This window comes from Mesoplodon densirostris, chromosome 1 (assembly GCF_025265405.1).
Source record: "Mesoplodon densirostris isolate mMesDen1 chromosome 1, mMesDen1 primary haplotype, whole genome shotgun sequence".
NCBI lineage: Eukaryota > Metazoa > Chordata > Mammalia > Artiodactyla > Ziphiidae > Mesoplodon > Mesoplodon densirostris.
Window position 1 is genome coordinate 191,528,477 of NC_082661.1, and position 6,000 is coordinate 191,534,476.

Below are 6,000 nucleotides of genomic sequence, written 5' to 3' on the forward strand. Positions count from 1 at the left end.
TAGGAAGAAGGGGTAGGGGGTGGACACGTATGGAGGGAAGCAAGGCTTTCCAGAAACCCTCAGCTGATGACTCATTGCCCCGATCTTCACCATATGGAGGTGGGCACCGCTAGCTGTGAGGGAGTCTGGGGAAACAAGTGTTTCTACCTGGGTACAGGGAGGCTCTGATCCAAGGCAGGTTTCCAGTGGAAGACAGAAAGGGGAGTAGATATCGGGCAGACAACTAGCAGTGTCTACCATCTGGCAAAAAACTAAGGAATTTACTCCCAAATTCACAACTAATAAGTGATGGAGCTGGGATTCAGAGTCTGTTCTTTTTGACTCCAAAGCAAATGCCATAGAGCTGTAATGGAAGGTTGGTGCTGGCTTCTTACCTTAACATAGCGTTAAACAACTGGTTTATTAGAAGCTGGTTTAGTAGATACTTATTAGGTAGTTTTTAGATACTGGTATTTATTAAAGGACTGGCATTTATTCTGTAGGTAATGATGGCTTTGGACATATGGAGAAGGAAAAACAGGGTATTTTTAGGAGACTAATTAATCTGATCTGGAGTCAGAAACACTGGATATTGGTTCTAGTTTTGCCACTCACGTATGACTCAGAAAAGTCACCTAATTTTCTGTGCAACAGTTTTTTACTGTCTATACAATGAAAATAACAATACCTTCTCAAAACTCACAGATGATGTGAAATGTAATGACAGTGTTAACAAATGCTTTAATATCTGTGAATAAAGTGTTGTAAGGAAAAGCCTAAGACATGTGGAACCAGCATTTTTGACCATGGTGCTCAACAAGAACATTCCAGATAGAGGCGGAACATCACTCCTACTGGACGAAGTAACAGTGGGATTAAATACTACCAAAATCTAAGAACTCAGAGAAATGACCTTTGGGAACGTGAATCACAGACACTGATAATGCTTCCTCTTTTCTGTTCTCAAAGAACATGTCTGCCTTTTCTGACTCCTGGACGTGAAGGGCGCCTGCAGAGAGGATCAAGTGCTGAGATGAGCTGTCGCTGAGATCCTTGCAGGAGACCTTTTCTAACATATGGGTCCTGAGGAAGCTCTGTGGGATTCCAAAGCTGCCTTTGTTTGTCTTGTTTCGGAGAGAAAATGTGAAAAGCAACTGCAGCAGGTATCGTGGTATGCAAGACAGGAGGAACTAGGGCTAAAAATCAAGGGAGACTTGTGATAACAGATCCATAGTATTTTGGAGCTGGTAGCAACCCAGCTTTAAAAACCACCTCGATTTGCAAGTTGTCATGTAAAAAGGTATATGTACTTCCTTTTTAAATGCTTGAAATGAGTAAATGTACTCAGGGTAGCTGTTGAGAGGATCTAGAAACACAGATTGCCTGTCTTAATTCTGAGTTCAAACTATGCACATCATCTTTCTGATCTATTTCCTCACCTGTAAAATGGGATAGTAATAGAAACTTCCTTGGGTTACTTTGATTAGACAAGTTAACCCTTGGCACACAGCATGTACTCCATAAATTCTAGCCCTTATATTAGTATATGTTTGTAAACTATAAGAATTACGCAGCCATAACTTCTATGCTCAGGGCAGTGTAAGTCTTCTCCAATGCCCACCTCTCCCCGTCCATGTCAGAGACCTAATGGAAGGATGTGCATTGGCGGAGGTAAACACCTAGACGTTGAACTCAGACACCTCAGATCGTGAGTCCTGCTCTGCTTCCTCTAATGCTGGGCCCTTCATTCAGCCACTTTACTTCTCTGAACCCCAGTTCCTTCTCTGTTTGACCAAGAAATTTGTTGTCTTGGACCCTTGTCTTCGGCAGCCCAATACCAATCTTGATGTAAATAAACTCAATCCCTTCATGAACTTTCACAAGAAATCCATTCACACCGAGCATACTGTGATATTTTTCTTAATTTTTACTGTGGATCATAATGGTCATAGGAAGATATCACACAGAGTACCCACAATTTCACTTGGAAAACTTGGAAAACTCTTCTCCCAACTCTTTCTTCTTGGTCCTCAGCCACTGTCTTCCTCTTCTTCTTAAACTTGCCCCCAATTACATTCAACCCCATTCACCTTCCCTTTTCCTCCTTTATTTTCCAGAGGCAGGTGCATCTTCTGTAAGAAACCTGGGTGCCTATTGCTATCTTCTTGATCACAACTGACTTGAATTATTTCTCCTTAGAACCAATTCTCTTATCAGCTGTAAAGAAGATACATTTTTCTGTGATCATTGTTCTTGAACTTCTTAACTTTTAGAATGCAGTCAATGATTCTTTCCTTGGAGAGAAGCTGTGTTGGATATTTTCCATTTGTACATCCAGATCTCTTCCCCCACTCCCACCCCCTGCTCTGTGCCCTGAGAGGTTGACCCATGTTGATTGCATCATTGGCTCTCTTGCCCTCTGGCTTCTGGTTGGTTTGGCTAGTGAGAGCAGTAGGAGACTGGAGGATGGGAGGAGAATGAGTTTACATATTTATTCCCTCAGCTTCCACCACGCCAGATGACTATATGTTGGATGCATCCTCTACTGAAGGTCATACCTCCCATCAGCTGGTCCTCCCCTGCAGTGACTCCCTCTGGGTTCTGGGAACTACCCTCTTTCTCCTTATACCTTTGGGCCTAAAGGTGATCCCTGTTCCTGCTGTAGCTGGACCCAGGGATGCTTCATTTTTTTCTTATGGGTTTCTTTTACCTTGTCTACATCTTTATAAATAGTCCCTTTATTAAACTCTCCTCAATTACACCATTTGAGTTGTACCATTTGTTTCTAGATACAATAGGCTAGTCATTCGTTCATCTCTTCATTCTCTCAAAAATCATGATTGAGTAACATTTCTGGCCAAGAACTATTCCAGGGACTGGGACACAAAGGAGAATAAGACATTCTGTTTTCTACGAGCTCAATTCTGGTGAAGGAAACAGACAAGTGAGCAGATGTTGACAATAGAGTTGTGATAACAGGTGTATTAGCATTTCTGTTTTAAGAGGACATGAGGAGGTTCCTGAATCACTTTGGGCAGTCTAGCAGAGAAATGCTTTCTGAAGATAAAACTTGTGTTGATCCTTGAAGGAAGAGTGGGAACTAGCCAGGTGGATGGGAAGGGTGATAAAGAGAGCAGGATGTACTAGAGGAAACAGCATTGGAAAATGCTAGAAGGTAGACCAACTGAAGGGGGCCAATGTTCAGATGGCGCTGGAATGAGTGATGTAAGACTGGATCAGTCAATAAAATGACCTGTCTTTTTGTCTTTTTTTTGGGCTGTGGCATAAATTCTGTGTTTATCCCTAAGATTATGGGGAGCCAAAGAAGGATTTTGTGTTTTAGAAAGATCTCCATGGATGCAGTGTGGAGAATGGTGTACAGTGGGACCCTGGAGGCAGTAAAGACAGGTGGGAGGGTAAACAAAGGAATAAGTGAGAAATAATGGCTTAAGTTAGGGCAGTAGCAGAGTGGATGCTGAGGTGGGAGGACTCAAGAGAAAGTCTACGTGTGTAGGCTTTTTACTACATAACTTGCAGCTGCTTTCTATTTTTATTTTTATTTATTTATTTTTTTGTGGTACGCGGGCCTCTCACTGTTGTGGCCTCTCCTGTTGTGGAGCACAGGCTCTGGACGCGCAGGCTCAGCGGCCATGGCTCACGGGCCCAGCCACTCCGCGGCATGTGGGATCTTCCCGGACCAGGGCACGAACCCGTGTCCCCTGCATTGGCAGGCAGACCCTCAACCATTGAGCCACCAGGGAAGCCCTGCTTTCTAATTTGAAAAGGATATAGAAATATAGGCATGGGAAGGTATTGGAAAGTTCTTGATCTGTTTATATTCTAAATTATGCTTGTACATTTTGAAGTGCAATGTCATACTGTTGTTGTAAAATCTCAAATAAATATTATGACATATCTGTATATGTAACACCACCAGCCCTATCTAATACAGGCATACCTTGGAGATAATGTGGGTTTGGTTCCACACCACTGAAATAAAGTGAATATTGCAATAAAGCAAGTCACACTAAAATTGTTTTTGGCTTCCCAGTGTATATAAAGGTTATGTTTACACTATACTGTAGTCTATTGTATGCAATAGCATTGTCTAAAGGTACAATGTACATACCTTAATTTAAAAATACTTCAGAGACGTGGATGGACCTAGAAACTGTCGTTCAGAGTGAAGTAAGTCAGAAAGAGAAAAAAATATCATGTATTAACACATATATGTAGAATTTAGAAAAATGGTACAGATGAACCTGTTTGCAAGGCAGAAATAGAGACACAGACGTAGAGAACAAATGTATGGACACCAAACGGGGAAAGGGGGAGTGGCATGAATTGGGAGATTGGGATTGACATATACACACTACTATGTATAAAATAGATAACTAATGAGAACCTGCTGTATAGCATGGGGAACTCTACTCAGTGCTCTGTGGTGACCTAAATGGGAAGGAAATCCAAAAAAGAGGGGATATATGTATACATATAGCTGATTCACTTTGCTGTACAGCAGAAACTAACACAACATTGTAAAGAAACTATACCCCAGTAAAAAAAAAATAAAAAAATAAAGATAAAAATACTTTATTGCTAAAAATTGCAAACCTTCATCTGAGTCTTCAGGGAGTCGTAATCTTTTTGCAACAGTAACATCAAAGATCACTGAGCACAGATCACCGTAACAACTTTGATAATAATGAAAAAGGCTGAAATATTGTGAGAATTTCCAAAATGTGACACAGACACAGAGTGAGTAAATGCTGTTGGAAAAATGGCGCTGATAGACTTGCTCAATCAACGCAAGGTTGCCACAAACCTTCAGTTTGGAAAAAATATGAAATGCAGTAAAATGAGGTATGCCTGTAATGAGTTAGAGAGCAAACAATTCAGGCTTCCACAGGGCAGACCACCAACAGAATGCTTCGTGCTGTGCTGGTATGGATGGTAGCCACTTTCTACCACCTGTTCCCCTGGCTGCCTTTGTTCTTCAAAGAACAGGCCCAGGATCCAGGCAGGCATCAGAATGCAATGAGATGACAGTTGGTTCTGGTGAATAACCTATTGGAATTAGTCCAGTTCAGAATATGAGTTAAGAAAACTGAAACTGGAATTGTTCTTTGCACAAACACTGTTTCCCCTTTTGGTGGGAGGTGAGGGGGTGGGTGAGGGGAGAATGAAACAGGAAAGGAAAAGGATGGGTAGGATTAGGATTCTGAAGCAGTTTGCTTTGGTTCAAAAGTAATGGAATTGAAATAAAGCTGTTGAAATAAAAATTGGAGTGCTTTCCCCGGATCTCTTCCCTCTGTGCCTCCATTCCTAAGGAGAGCTCCTGTGGCAGGAAGAGCATTTGGTCTGTCTTCTTTTATGGGTCAGGGATCTCTCACTGGAAAAAAGAAAAATAGGGTCACAAGTTGTTAGTGGCTCTACCACACCCTACAGCCCTTCAAACTCACTTTCCTGACAACCTCAACAGGTGCGCTTAATGCTTAAGAGCAGGGCCTTGGAATGTGAGCCACCTGGGTTTAAATCCTGTCTCTGCCTCTTGCTAGCTGTGTAACTTTGGGAAAGTTGCTTGACTCCTCTGAACCTGAGTTTTCTCATTTATTACTTGGAACATCAATATTTATTTCGTGGGAGTCAAGGAGGGCTGAGTGAGCCAAATTATGTAGATTACCTGGCTCAAAGTAGGGACTCAAAGGTGGTAACTTTTAATATTTGAATAGTAAATCAGAGATGGGGTGGTCAAATTAGGAGCCTAAATTGGAGCTCCTTTTTTGTGGTTGCCATCCACTTCGGCTGGGGAGCAGTGGGAACCTTCAAGAATGTTGCCTCAAGCTTGGGTTGGCTTTCATCTCCAAGGCTGATGATTAACTATGGAATGTTGGCTGGCTCCTCTGCAGTGAGGATTGTCATGTGTCTAGGTTGGAACTGGACTATCTGGTATTTGAGCTTTCTGTCCAGGAAATCAACTGAGAAAACACTGGGATAAGCATGTGGGGAGGTGGCTTCTCT